The 17,500-nt window shown below is 34.9% G+C and overlaps 1 protein-coding gene across 1 annotated transcript in view; it reads right to left on the minus strand.

The window, feature by feature from the left end:
- The window catches only part of LOC135201641 (uncharacterized), a 638,256-nt gene that overhangs the window by 33,117 nt on the left and 587,639 nt on the right, over nucleotides 1-17,500 (minus strand). The window lies entirely within an intron of this gene.

Here is a 17,500-nt window from a genome sequence, read left to right on the forward strand (position 1 = left end):
TTCTAAAAGATTTCGTGATAAGACATCTCTTGACCGTGCAATTACTGAACTGTCAATCCAATTAATTCGGTGGTTGTTTTCACTTAAATGAATAAATAATGCATTAGATTTTTGCCCAGTTTTTACCAGAGTATTTATGCTGGCTTTAGGCCTTACTTCTTTTAAGGCCCTTTGCTCGGACTCGTCACGAGGTTAGAATGGGGAGGGACAAATCCATACATGGAATTTTATATATTATGTTGTTGCTTTCTTTCTCTGGGGCCATTTTTTATTAACATTCTTTTTAGTGTGTTATTATAGGAAGAAACAAGGTTGACATTAAAAGCTTTTAACAATGGTTTAATGGTTTCAAATCCGTTAAAATAAGGCAAACTGAGAATGTTCTTAGAATTTTCTTTCTGTGTGTTGTTTTCAGTATAAAACTTTTTGTGGGCTTTATTATAACAAATGTCTAATATATGTGAGGATAGCATAAATCCTTTTCTTTGGTTTCCCTATTTTTCTTATGTATTCAATTTCTTGATCCAAATATTGTGGACTGACAATTCGTAATGCTCGTAAAAACATAGAGGAAAAAATTGATATTTTTATATTAAGATGGTGGCCTGAGAAGAAATGAACATAAGTTAAGTTGTTAGTCGGTTTCCTATAAATACTGAATTTACATTGAAATGGTTCTCTATGTATCAAAACATCTAAGAAAGGGAGGCAATTGTCTTTTTCTAATTCTAGAGTAAACTTAATCGATGGTACCTGGTTATTTAATTTAGAGAGTAAATCATTTACATCAATACCGACAGGAAGAACAGCTAAACATCATCAACGTAACGATACCACTTTACATGAATATGAATGAATTAGGTAAGTAGCGTTTTTCGAAGAATTCCATATACAGGTTTGAGAGCAATGGTGATAAAGGATTTCCCATTGCCATGCCAAAAATTTGTTGATAAAATTCACCATTGAATATAAACTTACAATCACAATGCACAAACTCGTGAGTGAAATAATGTGACTAGGTAGAGGTAATTCATTGCTGAGTTAGTTCATTGCTAAGATATTCTAAAATAGAGTCTATAGGGACTTTAGTAAAAAGAGAACATACGTCAAAACTAACGAATCTATCAGTAGGGCAAAGAGCAATTTTGTATAATCTATCAACTAAATCTAGAGAATTATATATATGAGAATCGGAGATGGTTCCAAGTAACGGGGACAAGATCTTAGTGATATATTTCGAGAGTTTATATGAAATTGAACCAACAGTACTGATAATAGGCCGCATAGGGTTATTTTCTTTGTGCGTTTTGACTAATCCATATAAGTAAGGTAGCGAAGGAGAATTGACTGACAATTTTGCCTAGTAGTGTTCTGTTTTATCTTTAAGGATACTTTTGCACTATGCTATTGAAGTTTTTTTATGACTTGATTCAAGAGGGATTTTTTGTTGAGTTTTCTACATAAGTTTTTTCACATCATCATCCAGTTAGGGCTTGCATACGTTGATATGTAGTCAGCTTTATCTAAAATTACTATACTACTTTGACTTATCCGCTTTGTGATGTGGATAGTATTGTCCTTTTTAAGATCGGTCAAACTTTTCTTATAGCGAGCAGGGAAGTTACTTTCATGCTTAACATTGGCAGCTCCGTAAACAATACCTTTAATCATGTCGACATGATTTTGAGGAAGATCACAATATTTTTCAAATTTACTTAGGGATGCAACCCAATCATTAAAGCCGAAGTCTACTTGTTGCAAAGAAAGATAAACCATATCCAAGCGCACTCACAACATTTTACTATTTGTTTACTAGATAAGTTGAACCAAAAACAATCTTGACGTGCACAATTAGTTCCAATAACTGCTATCAATAAGATTTTTAGTTTTTCTGTCGAGTTCCTTTTCAGGGCATCTGTAGTCATACGTAGTTTTTCGTAAATTTCCCGTCGCAGCGAGTCCTTCCAATCAGCCGGGATAGAATGATTGAAAGAGATCCTTGTTCTTTATTCCAATTCCTTGAATTTTTCTTTCTCTTCTTGCTTGGCGGCTGCTATGTGCTGTTTCAACATCATGGCACTAAATTATTCAATGAATGGGTATTGTCATATCTTCTTAGACGGCGTGGCAGCAAGGATTTAGGGAGCACTTGTTCAGAAAGGCACTTCTTCAGGAACTTAAGAAAACTAACAAAAAATCCTTTTGATCAAGTCATAAAAAACTTCAATAGCATAGTGAAAAGTATCCTTAAAGATAAAACAGAACTACTAGGCAAAATTGTCAGTCAATTCTCCTTCGCTACCTTACTTATATTGGATTAGTCAAAAACGCACAAAGAAAATAACCCTATGCGGCCCTATTATCAGTACTGTTGGTTCAATTTCATATAAACTCTCGAAATATATCACTAAGATCTTGTCCCCGTTACTTGGAACCATCTCCGATTCTCATATATATAATTCTCTAGATTTAGTTGATAGATTATACAAAAGTTGCTCTTTGCCCTACTGATAGATTCGTTAGTTTTGACGTATGTTCTCTTTTTAACTAAAGTCCCTATAGACTCTATTGTTTTAGAATATCTTAGCAATGAACTAACTCAGCATGAATTACCTCTACCTATAAGTCACATTATTTCACTCACGAGTTTGTGCATTTGTGATTGTAAGTTTATATTCAATGGTGAATTTTATCAACAAATTTTTGGCATGGCAGGAATGGGAAATCCTTTATCACCATTGCTCTCAAACCTGTATATGGAACTTCTTCGAAAAACGCTACTTACCTAATATCATTCATATTCCTGTAAAGTGGTATCGTTACGTTGATGATTGTTTAGCTGTTCTTCCTGTCGGTATTGATGTAAATGATTTACTCTCTAAATTAAATAACCAGGTACCATCGATTAAGTTTACTCTAGAATTAGAAAAAGACAATTGCCTCCCTTTCTTAGATGTTTTGATACATAGAGAACCATTTCAATGTAAATTCAGTATTTATAGGAAACCGACTAACAACTTAACTTATGTTCATTTCTTCTCAGGCCACCATCTTAATATAAAATATCAATTTTTTCCTCTATGGTGTTTTTTTTTTACGAGCATTACGATTGTCAGTCCACAATATTTGGATCAAGAAATTGAATACATAAGAAAAATAGGGAAAGATTTATGCTATCCTTCACATATTAGACATTTGTTATAATAAAGCCCACAAAAAGTTTTATACTGAAAACAACACACAGAAAGAAAATTCTAAGAACATTCTCAGTTTGCCTTATTTTAAACGGATTTGAAACCATTAAACCATTGTTAAAAGCTTTTAATGTCAACCTTGTTTCTTCCTATAATAACACACTAAAAAGAATGTAATAAAAAATGGCCCCAGAGAAAGCAACAACATAATATATAAAATTCCATGTATGGATTGTCCCTCATTCTACCTCGGACAGTCGAGCAAGGGCTTAGAAGTAAGGCTAAGCCAAAGCCGATAAATACTCTGTAAGAAAAAACTGGGCAAAAAATCTAATGCATTATTTATTCATTAAGTGAAAACAACCACCGAATTAATTGGATTGACAGTTCAGTAATTGCACGGTCAAGAGATGTCTTATCACGAAATCTTTTAGAATCTTGCTTTAATACAACTTACTTTTCATTGTTAATTTCAATGTTAGTCGTGGCCTTTTTCATTTAGACCCTTGTATCTGTAACATGTTTAAGAATGACCTCAAATATATAATACTGACTTAAATAAAAATCAGTTGCCTTAGAGTTATTAAAAAAAAATTTTATTGTAATGTATGTCTGTCATTTTTTTTTGTGAATATGGTTTTGTTTCTACCAGGTCCGTATAGCTGTCACCTATAATCCTTTAATTGTCTGGAGATTGTATCTGAGATGATTGTCTTAAACCTTTAATTGCACCCTTTGTTTATGCTTGTTTGGGAAGGTTTCTTATCTTCCAGGTGTGTCGGATTCTAGGCACTAATCCTTTTATAATCCCTATCTGTCAGTTATACGAACCTTCTTGTATTGTCTTTTCGTCGTATTTTGTCAGTAGCTGCTTCAGTAAAGGGCTTTTCAGCCGAAAGATCTCGCAGACTCCTTCGTTTATTTTTCCTTCGTGGCATTTATCTTTATTATGGATTTATCACGTTCCTAACTTTCGTGATTCTGTTATACATATATATATATATATAGATATATATATATATATATATATATTATATATATATATATATCTATATATATATAAAATTGTCACGCGCTATTTAGTGACATAAAAGCAATATATATATATATATATATATATATATATATATATATATATATATATATATATATATATATGTCTGTATGTATGTATGTATATACACGCGTGCACGTTTTAGCTATATAACTTTTCCTCTAGCGGGAGTGGCTCCAGGAGAAGAGATCCTTCCCTGAAGTTTACAACAGCAAATTCGTCCGTGGCACTAACTGGAAAGTCGAAATTCGTTTTATGTCTTGTTTCCACAGCTCCATTACCAGCAGGAAAACATATTCAACCATAATAATTTTCCCTTGTTTCATTAAGATCTCCCCTTGTGCTACCCTCATTCTAATTCAGAGGAATGCCAGAGATGCTGCTGCCACGTTTCCTAGGTTACTCCCGCTTTTTCCTATCCGTTCAACTATATATAATGTATATTATATAATATATATATATATATATATATATATATATATATATATAATAGATATATATACTACTAGGTTACTCGCGCTCTTTGCTATCTGATCAACTCCAATCTCTCTCTCTCTCTCCTCTCTCTCTTCTCTCTCTCTCTATCTCTCTCTCATATATATATATACATATATATATATATATATATATATATGTGTGTGTGTGTGTGTGTGTGTGTGTGTGTGTGTGTGTGGTATGTGTATATATATGCAAAAAAAATCGCAGTAGTGCAGGTGACTTTATCAAATAAGCGAATACCACAGGAAAATAATAGGCAGAATGGCAAGCGCTTGGACTTCTCTGTATTATTCTTTTCCTGTGGTATTCGCTTATATATATATAAGGTCGAACTAGACCGAAAGTGCTTGGCTATCTCGCTTTTCATTTTTTCCTTCGTGGCAAAAACCTTTATTTATACATAGCATCACGTTTTATATACTTCGTGATCAAGTTATCAGTATATATATATATATATATATATATATATATATATATATATATATATATATACTATATATATATATATATATATAATATGTGTATACATATATATACGTATATATAAGCAAATACCACAGTAAATTAATACAGAAATCCAAGAGTTTGCTTCTGCCTATATTTTCCTGTGGAATTCGCTTATTTATTAGTCACCTGCATCTACTGTGATTTATATATATATAATATATATATATATATATATATATATATATATACAAACACACTATATTACAGATATTGAACTTTTGATATATACGCATACACAAACATAGAGATGTGTCAAAAGCAAAAGAACTAAGAACCAATTTGATCTTTTTGTAAACAGCAGCTAAACTAATTATTCCTCATCTTGACAATACACGGAAAAAGAAAGACCAGGTGACACACGGCTCAGCCATTGTCTTGACGGACTGACCCCCCCCCCCCCCCCCCCCCCCGCAGTTTTCATTGCCCCTCTCATCTTTCGCCTCTGATGAATATTCTCCGCTGGGGAACTGACGCCCAAACTCTCTTCCCCGGAGAAATGCCATGCCCACCTATGTTCATAAAGGATGCGGTATGCATATAAACGGATGTATGATGGCACGGGCGCCAAGCGGAGCGAGAGGAGGCTCTTTGGGGGGGGGGGGGGGGGGGGGGGGGGCTGGGGGCGGCTGGGGGGGGTGGGGGGGCCTACGTACTGTGAATAATAATGGCCACGTCAGGGTTATTGAAAGACGGAAAAAAATGCTAATGCTATACTTTGCGAGTTGTTGTTTAACGTGCTTAATTAATCATAAAAACATTTTCAACAAAATAATAATAATAATAATAATAATAATATAATAATAATAATAATAATAATGTAATAATAATAATAAAAACGTATTGTGAATAATACTGGCCACGTCAAGGTTATGAATGATGGAAAAAAGTATCGTATACTTTGCGAGTTGTTTAACGTACATAATATAAAACCATAAAAATTATATAATAATAATAATATAATAATAATAATAATAATAATAATAATAATATATATAATAATAATAATAATAATAAAATTAATAACGTATTGTGAATAATAATGGCCACGTCAGGGTTGTTGAAAAAAAAAAAAAAAAAAGATGGATATAAGTTAGTAATAAAACTTTACGAGTTGTTGTTTAATGTACTTAATAATCATAAAACATAGTAATAATAATAATAAATAATAATAATAATAATAATAATAATAATAATAATAATAATAATAATAATAATAATAATAATAATAATGATAATAATAATAATAATAATAATAATAATCAATAATAATAATAATAATAATAAAAGCAAGGAAAATAACACTATTGATTTTCTAATCCCACACAAACAAACTGGTAAGGAATTCCCCCAATGCAAATTGGCAAACGGCTCCTCTGGAAAGGGAGATAGTTATTATGGTACCCAGCCATACAGTTCTTCAGAGCCGCCGCAAAAGCTGCTTGCGACAAGTAGTTTTCAAAAGTCAAATTCAAGACGGAATTCAAACTTGAACGATCTTTAATTGTTCCTGTTGGCAGAACGAGAGAGAAAGAATACTACACACTCATTATTTTCCTTTCCTGTATAACCTTTTTTTTTCTTTTACTATTTGCAAGTGAATGTTTCTTATTTGATTATCAACTAAACAATCCATCATGTATAGCATACAAACGTGTTTTCTAGTGTGCTTAGAAACAGGGACAAGATATATATCGTGTAAAAATGAATAACCCACTGAAGAGTTTAAATTAATCGTCCTTGTTAGTCAAGGAGCATCTCCATTGAAAGAAAGGGGCCCACAGGAAATACCTACTTCTTCTTTGAGTCATTAGGGGTGATAATGGGTTCATCCATCTAACTTGGGCATCTGGTGGCAGCCGGCAATAAGGGCCGTACCTTTTTACGAATCCACACCCAATCACAACCGTCTTTTTAAAAACATACAACCTAACAACAAACCCTCAAAGCATTCCACCACCTCATCGTCGTTTCTCGAATTGTATATGGACTAGTTTTTCAGTTTTAATAATTTCTTTTCTTATTCTATTATAATTTTATCATCCTAAGTTGTATTTCCGGCCAATTTCTTTTTACTGATTAAACATTCCATTCCTTTGGGAGAATTCGAGGCGCCATTCAGATTGACCGAGTGTTATTACAGAACTGTATTGAAGTAGCCGAGTTTAATGGAATGTCTGTCATTTGAGAAGTCATTGCAGACATGAAGGTAAAAAGTGGAAAATCAAATCGGCACTCAGGAAATTTTCCGTGGGGAATGCTATAAAGAATGGGTAGGTAGTGACTTCATGAGAATATGCAGTTAAAAAGAAAAAAAACTGTCTGCTTTGCATTTCAGCAATGAAAGCCGACCTTAAATAAAACGAGGACGGGCTACATTAACCTTCCAAACCACTTTGATATGAGAAGAAGAAGAAGAAAGCTTTCATCATCGACAAACTTTCTGACACGTAACAACACGTGAAAAGAAAACAGAGGCATCAGATACATGCAGCACAAACACAAGGAGAAGGAGAGAGAGAGAAGAGAGAGAGAGAGAGAGAGAGAGAGAGAGAGAGAGAGATGCAAAACTCTCCCTCCACCTAACATTTCCCTTCAGGCAGCACAAGTGAATTTCCGTCGGATGAAATTCGCCTCAGTCGTTCCGTCGGCATTTTCGATATTCAGGTCAGTTGCAGCATGTCTCGGAGGCAACACATCTCCTGATATTGGTAAGTCTATCTCTAAAATGCTGTAGGGGGAGGTGCGGCTCGCCCACGGGTACCGGGTGGAAGAATGGGAGTCCTCAGTAGAGATGCCAGCCGGGCCCGTGGACATATTTTCTTTTCGGAAGGACTTCTTCGAAATATTTGCTTATTGTTGATAACGTCGTCGATGGACCAAAGGAGCCGAAATAAACTACCGTTGTTTGATGATCATGAAGATGAAGGCAGAGGGGTTTGTAGCTTGACGCAGGAAACACTGCTACATTTTCGGTGCTTTTGGTAGGGAATCGGAAGAAGGAAACGTGTCAGAATAGAACTTTCAGTGAACAAACTGGGCGTTATATAGCATGAGGAGAGTCATGTTCTAATCAAATTGAAACATCTTGGATATTCATCTTGGCCTTAAAACATCAGCCCTTATGACCGGGAGAGTACTTGGGTCACTATCGTGTGTCGGCAACAGTGAGGTGACAGACTTTTCCTTAAAACTGAAAGAATCCTCAACACACACGTGACTCTTCCACTTAGGCGCCGGACAAGGATTTATGGACTGGAAGACCGTGGCAAATAACCAAAGAATTTCTAATTCACTTGCCTCCCGTCACTGGCATTTGGAAAATAAAAACTCCATAATATATGCTTGCTCACAATCCAGCTCAGGGTTGATCTAAACGCAAAGGATTACGTATATTAACGCACGAAGGCTTCGTCAATAAAAATATCACTGCTACATCCACTGCTGCGTGACATTTCTTCACCTAAGAGAGCGAGTCAAGACAGCCCCAGAGTTATCAAGAATATACTAAAAGGACGTTCATGCCCTTCAATGGTCACGTAAAAGAACGATGAAAAGCACCCTCCAATGACATGGACAAATAAACAACCATTTTTACTGCGGGCTTTTGCACCTTCTAAGACTTTCGTCACATCACGCACGGAAGGACGGAATTTTAACTTTTTCTCTTGTTGTTTGTGAATTAAATACTTAAAAATAAAAGGTACTTGAACATGGAGCGTGTTGTCTAAGCTTAGCCTTTCCTTTGACATAAATCAGCCTATTCTCTCCAACAGTCTCCTGAGGCTCCCCCTGCCAGTTACTAGACGGTCTTGGCAAAATGAAGGCATTTCTCGACCAAAGAGATCGTTCGCAAGCATCGTAAAACATTAATTTAATGGGTTGTAATGGTGTCCTTTTAACGGCTTGTAACGACGTCGTTTTACTGTCGTACCAAGTGGCTGTGGAGAGAGAGAGAGAGAGAGAGAGAGAATGGCGTCGCAGTTGTCAGAGTCGCAGAGGAGGTTTGGTTAGTCAATGGTGGAAAAATATGCTAACTAGATTCCTTATTGCTTAGGTATCCCGATCAAAAGACCAGCGCTGGTCTAAATGGACCATCATTGCTGCCAAAGACAAACATTATGGGAAAGAAACAGATGCGTTTTTACTGGGTATTTTAAAAATTTTCGGCTTTACTACTACCATTTATACGATAATTTGTGATTACCAAATTATGCTTTGAACTGAAGTTAGCACAACGATGAACTGGTGGTTGTTCAATAAAAGCACTATGGAGATTAAGATGATTATTATCATCTTACGGGACCGCAGACCCAGCTCTCAAGAGGGCAGAATTCATTTTCATCTGGGTAATCAAAATGGACGTATTAAACTGTCGCTCAATATATATTACAACGCGAAAGTGATTAATTATAACAGCAAGAGGGAATTACTGTCTAAACGTTGCATGGCTAATGAACGTAAATGCAAGATAACAGAATTGTGCAACTCTATGTAGACGCTATAAATGACAAAGCATTATAAATGAGGGTCATGTCTGATAGGAAGTGATTTAGTCTCTCGAACTTCTCCCCTTAACCCCCTCTTTCGCCTGCTGCCCGCCTCCCCCCCCCCCCCCCCTCTTTACAAACAAAAATTAACAGAGGAATATATGTGTAATTGAAAAGTGCTCTTAAGCATAAAGGGAAATGGAAAAAGGAGGTTACTAGAAAACGAGAGAGAGAGAGATAAACACGGTGAACTGCCTTCAAGTTTGACGTACAGTTAAAAAACAACCTTTTTAGAAAACGTTGGTTTTAAAGGTACGAGATGTGTCGAATCAGCATTCGCTGAACGTCATTGCATCTTCAGTAGTGTTCCTCACTATCATACACTATTGCCTCTCTTGTGAGGCGCTGGCATGAGATGGTTATCAGAGAGAGAGAGAGAGAGAGAGAGTTTGAAGATTACATTTTTTCCAAGCGTAAAGTTGTGGCATAACTTTGCAACCCTCTTTGCGAGTCTTGGACTCTGCCAAGTTTTATTTCGGACTGAGCAGGAATTGAAGTTCATAAATATTCCCGGCGAAGTGAATTTGACGATTTTGCCTCCTTTTGGCTGGAGATATTTCGAAATTCAGTGTTTCGAATCAGTAAAAGATCTAAATAGATAGTTTCTTATCGCTGGTAACAATCACCTTTCATCTTCATGCGAGTTAAAAAAGACAAAGGAAATAATTGGTCTCAGTACTAATTAAGATTCTGAAAAGTACTTAACATAAAAAACTTCTGTCTGATTGATATCGCCTAGCTACCTTGATTTACAATAAGCACACAAATACTGCATTGTTTAACTAATCATCCATTTGGGTATTTACTCATATCCTGTTACTCTGTTATAAGTTAAGATATTAAGCAGCTCGTGTCATTTGACCGCCGCTTAGCATGAAACCTTTACTGTCTGTTGTCAATGCACATTAATTCATAAACGACGTACTTAATCGCACTCCGATTTCTAGCTAAGGTTAGTTGTAAAATGTATATATGATCTACCTCGTCGATTTTAGATAGGAGGATGAAGACACAGGTTGCATAAGAAACTTCCCATTACTATTTTATTTTTCCTATCACTTTGTAGGTTTTGAAATATAATGACTGGCTTTTGAGATTCGTTAACCAGTAAGTCATCTATAAGGGAAGACTTTGCACGGCCTATTATCGTGCACGACTTGGAAATGTTGACGCTGATGGCGTTCTTTGCGCTGTTATATTAAAATCTCTCTCTCTCTCTCTCTCTCTCTCTCTCTCTCTCTCTCTTCTCTCTCTCTCGAAATATATACTATTTATAAATTTATATAAATGTAAGTACACACGCACACATACACACACACACACATATATATAAATATATATATGTGTATGTGTATGAAATAATATATACGTATATGTATATATATATATATATATATATATATATATGTATATATATATATATATATATACTATATATATACATATATCATATGTATATATATATATATAATCTACCTATATTGTATATATATATATATATATATATATATAGTATATATATATATATATATATATATATATATATATATATACACACACATATATTATATAATATATATATATATATATATATATATATATCTATATATATATATATATATATATATATATATATACACCCAAAAACATATATTATATATATATATATATATATGTATATATATATATAGATATATATATTATATATAGATATATATATAATATATATATATATATATATATATATATATATATATATATATATATGTGTTGTGGTGTGTGTGTGTGTGTGGTGTGTGTGTGTGTGTGTGTGTGTGTGTGTGGTGTGCGAGTGTGTAAAAGAACGGCACCTGGAAAACTGCGTTTTTGATTTCGAAACTTTAGTTGGAAATGGGTAAGTTAGGTAATGACACTCGCCTTTCAAAAAATTCAAACTGAATAAAGTGACGAATAAACTATTATACGATGTAGGCACTCCGCATTATTCACCAATCAATAATACCACCTTAGAAACCGGAGAATGTCAACATGCCTATCACCCCATTTCATGGATAAAACCTCAGAAGATATGATCGACCTCTCTTATTTCTAAGTGAAATATTTTCAGAGCAATTTGCAGCCCGAAGCGATAGAAATAAAAAGGAAGCAATTATATTTTTCTGGATGATTTCAAACCAATCGAAACCTTCTGGAAACGTGACCCCGATCCCTTCCCTGGGGAAGGTCGCGAAAAAAGAAAATGGAAAACTGTCCTGGAACCTGGAAAGTAACATCATTGCTGGAATGCAAGAACAGCAGGAACACCGAGAATTACCGCTGGTTACGTGGATTATTATTTACAACAATAATGGGTGAAAGCCCTATGCTCGAATTTCACTTCTTTCTTTTTGCACCCATTTGGGAACAATCCTCCACTTTTTTGTTTTGTCTAGGGCAGTTTGTCTTTTTTATTCTTTTGTTAAAGAGAGGCTCGTTTTTATCATTGCTTCAAAAAGCTCGGATCTCAATTGTTTAGTTGTTGAACATCTCCATATATCAAGCTTTTTACTTCAAAACCGACTATCAAGAGAGACTACACTTTTATTTCCCTTTAAAACAAAGCTCCAGATTCCTAATCATATTTTCGACCCGTACCAGTAGCGTTTCATCTCATATATAAATGAAATCAAATTCTTTTATACCTACAGCGTTTATGGCGCAATACAATGTCACAGAATGACTTTTTTTATTTCCCCCTCTGAGACTATTCAGTTTCAAACGATGATCGGAGAGGTAGAGCAACATAATCGAACACAATCCAACACACTCGGCCGTTTACAGAAGGAACGAAGGAAAATGGAATTTTAAGCGCTGAGACCTATGCGGTCATTCAACGCTGAAAGGGAAACTGATCTCGCAGTTGCACTTTGAAAAATTGTTAGGAGAGGGTGGAAAGATAGACGGAAGAAAGGGAATATGAACGGAGGTACAATAAAAAGAACAAAAGGGGTTGCAGTTAGGGGCAGAAGGACACCGCTGCAAAGAACCTTTTAAGTGATACCTACAGTACACCGCATGAGGTGCACTGACGGCACTACCACCGTACAGGAACGCGTTTACAGAAATGTTTAATTACCTACATTATGGAATTCCATCCACCACATAAAAAATAAATAAATAAATACATAAAATAAAATATATTATAAAAATACAGAAAAACTCGGCAATACCTATAGCAGTCTACAAAAGTAAGATATTGTTCAAGAACAAATTAACTTAATTAAATGGAAACTACTTTAGGGTGCTATGCTACCCGAAGTATCATAAAGGACTGTTTAGAAGAATAAAATAATGGAAGAACGATTTCCTTTTCCCATAAACACAGAACCAGCATTGAATTTTGCAATGCTCGTTATAATATCAAATTCACTTTTCCCGTTTAAAAATGATGCGTGATCGTGTTCACCTGATTTAACGAAAGCGTCCTCTTTGCGCTTATTTGTTAGTTTGTGTGTGTGTGTGTGAGAGAGAGAGAGAGAGAGAGAGAGAGAGAGAGAGAGAGAGAGAGAGATACTTGTGTGCAGCTGGAGCAAAGCGGAAACCCCAGTGTTATTTACAAAAGCCACAGATCAACATCAACCTGTCCAGAATGATTGATTACACCTGTGACGCTCCGGAATAGGGGCCACTCAGCGAGCTTAATGAATACAGGGGGAAGGGAACCACAGGGAGGCCAATTATCACGTTTGCCTTCTTACGTTATCACGAGTAGAATAATAATAAGGACGTCTCGTATTCTGAGGCATAATTAATTAATGCCAAAAGGGCTATGCATAAAGGAGTATTTCACCGACTCATTTACTGTGCCATGTACTATGTTCATTTACATAATGAATTTGATACAACAATACACCAGGTAACCGACGAACGCTGATCCACACTATTTTATACGATTTTAAATTTGTTCCTCTTGTTTTCATATTCAAATGAAGAGCCGCATACGGGAACACGAATATACACACATTATATAATATACATACATACATACATATAAATATATATATATATATACTATATATATATATTATATATATATACATATATATATATATATATATATATATATATATATATATATATATATATATATATATATATATATATATATATATATATATATATATATATATATATATATATATATATATATATATATATATATATGTATATATATATATATATATATGATATACATATATATATATATATCATACATATATATATATATATATATATATACTATATATATATATATATATATATATATATATTTATATATATATATATATATATATATATATACATATATATATATATATATATATACCTATATATATATTATATATATATATATATATATATATATATATATATATATATATATATATATATATAAATGCCTAAATAAGCTGCATGCGGGGCTATAAACGAGAATCCCAGAGCTGAAATCACAGAGACTGATGATTACAAAAATATATATATAAAAACACGAATATTCATCATTCTATCATCAAACTGAAAAAATTACAAAATGGCAGATCTCCCATGGAAAAGCGAAATATTTAAATAAATATTTTGAAGCCACAGTATGCAAATATCTAGGTTTGTTGAATAATCTCTATCTGTTTGTTATTCTCTTGCTTATATTTTCCTTCTTTTTTTAAAATACAAAATTTATATTCAGTGAATTTTTGCTCTCCTATGAGACTGCTAGCTGTGTTTGAATAATAATAAAAATAAACCTCTTCTTAGAGATCTGAACCGCTCCAGACAAGAAATCAGGAAGCCACCATGTACACGCAGTCATATTCACGAGATCTATTTTCGAATGAAAATGTCTACTTATAATAATAATAATAATAATAATAATAATAATAATAATAATAATAATAATAATAATAATAATAATAATAATAATAATAATAATAATAATGTAGAATATAATTAATATTCTAAAATGAGATGATTACACGCTAGGGACTACAGAAGGCCTTCAGGAAGGAAGTCTTAGATGTGAAAAGAAGAAGAAGAAGAAAAAAAAAGTGAGATGTCTGTTATAAGTTTTCGTACACCCAAATGTCTGTCCGTGTTCGCAAAGTTTCAAGGGGCCTGAGGGTACTCTGGAATGATTTACATAAGGGGCTAAGCGTTTGATGCGGAGTTAAAGGAGACTTATGACAAGAAGTTCACAAAAGGGAAAAGAGAGAGAAGCAATGAGCAAAACTAAAGAGGAACCGAGGTTCAGGGAATGTTATACTTGGGACGGACGTCGAAGGAATCTTAACAGGTACTCAAGGTCATGTTACAGATATTGTCAGCTAAATGAAAGAACATCAGATCGAGTGGATGGAAATGATTGACTGATATGTTTACTGAACTCTGGCACTGGAATCTCTTCCATTCATTCTGAATATGACAGCGTACATACATATGTAATAATTAACATATTACAAAAATCTATCAAAAAGCACCAACAACTGCTATGTAATTTATAACCTATAATAAACGAATAATATAAAATTCTTCAGCGGTTTTTTGGAAACAGGTGAATTTAAAAGACTTGAATTAATTAAGTCAGCTGGAATGTCATACATATGAAAGAAACAGAGAAATACGTAACTTAATAATCTAACGCACAGAGAGAGAGAGAGAGAGAGAGAGAGAGAGAGAGAGAGAGAGAGAGTATTTATTTTGCCCACTGAATCCTTCAGCACTGTTCATTCGACCTTCTTTTCGGTAATCGTTTCATTCCCATCTCCTTTCTCCCAAATTTCCTGCTCGACCTCACATTATACCTTTTATTGTAAATCCTTCGTTTCATCTTGTGCTCCCCTTGTTGACACATCTCTTACCTTTATTTTCTTTCGTTACTCACAGGTGCTTGTTTTCCCTCACACTGTCAAGTTTTTCCCTTCATATTCCATTTATTTTCTAATCCCCTTGGTCATCTTTGATCCTTTGCTTTTTACTTTCATATTTTTCTGTCCCTCCTCCTCATTCTCCTCCTCCTCATTCTCCTCCTCATTCTCACCTCTTGAGCGCCCTTCTCTGTCTGAATATTGGCCATTTTTTCTCTACTACTAATCCTCTCGCTTCTTGTCACGGTTCTCTCTTCATCCTGTTTCGTATTAAATTTGTTCCATTTTATCTCCTCTCCTGAGTCATGGCTCTTGTTGCTTTGTCTACTGTTCCTTGCGTTGTTTATATTTCCTCTTCTCTTTCCACCAGCACTGACTCACTACCCCCCCCCCCTTTTCATCTGCTTTCATCATGGATAATTTTCATCGTCTTTATTTCCTTCGTTATCTCCATTTCCATCTCTATTTCCATCACCCTCTCCATTGCATCTCCATCACCATCTTTTCTCTACCAGCACCATCACCATTACCTCCATCGGTACCTTCGTCTCCATTATCACAATCATCCTTTCCATTACCATCACCATCACGACGCCCATCAGCACCTCCATCTCCATGATGATGCCCATCAGCATCACCCTAAAAGCGGCAGCAGAAGCATCCTCCGTTTCTCGCGGATTCTCAGCCTCCGATGGATACTAACCTCAGCCCAATTACACTCCTCGCTATTGGTCACTTTCCGACTCATAAACATTCATCGATTCTCCGACGTTCATCTCGAGTCCTGATTTGGGAGCAAATAACTTTTGTATTTCATCTTTCTGGCAAAAACTACTACACTCGGATGCCGGGAGATAAGCATGGAAGGCCTCGCTGTCTGTAGAGATTGCGTAGGCTGGATGATGATGGATGGATCGGGAAGGAGCTTGGAAAGTGGGGAGGGGAGGAAGAGGGGGGCGGGGGAGGAGGCAGGGATCTCGTTGTGGCTTGGCTTTGTGGGAAAATGGATGGAGGAGACGATGGGGAAGGATGGCAGAATGGGTGAAAGATGGAGGAAGGAGAACAGGAGAGATTTGTTTTCCTTTTTTTTTTTTTTTACCACCAACGGTGGACGAAGACCTCGAAATATTTCTGAAAAACCATTCATGTGATAAAGTGTCCCTGTGAACACAAGACCTGAATACGCCTTTGTGATTGATGTTTTTTCATCTCATCTAATAATTTATCACAGACACGTGAGTTTCTTTACGAATCTATAAATCTATTGCAATGTCACATTTAAAATGTAAGAATAACTCTCACGAACGGGAATCTCTGCAGCGAAAAAAAGGCTTAAAATTAGATATAAAACTCTTGTTCATAAGAGAAATGCGATACTGAATTTATGACAGAGACCAAATCATTTCTGCAAAAAGCACAAATATGCGCTACCAATCCCTTCGAAATCCCACGGTATAACCTTAAGCATAACTTTGGTCAACAAAAAAGCTTTGTACTAAACCATAGCAAACTGAAAATTTCGAACAGAGAAAACAACTGTGGTCCTATGCCTCGTAGTCATTTTTTTTTTGTCAGACTCAAATCCTTACTTAAACTTCACCTTAATGGCCTCTTCGAGGCCAGGTCTGAAGAAATCGAGAAAAAGAAAAGGGAAGAAAGACTAGTGTGGCTTAACCATGAATAAAAAAGCAGGACTATCTTGCAAGAAGAAAGGGGGAGAATTCTATAGGAGGACACCTGGGGTATCCCATTTGGTGCCATAAGGCCCCTTGATGGAAGGGAGAACTTCATTCTTGGACTTGA

Source organism: Macrobrachium nipponense, chromosome 23 (assembly GCF_015104395.2).
Source record: "Macrobrachium nipponense isolate FS-2020 chromosome 23, ASM1510439v2, whole genome shotgun sequence".
NCBI lineage: Eukaryota > Metazoa > Arthropoda > Malacostraca > Decapoda > Palaemonidae > Macrobrachium > Macrobrachium nipponense.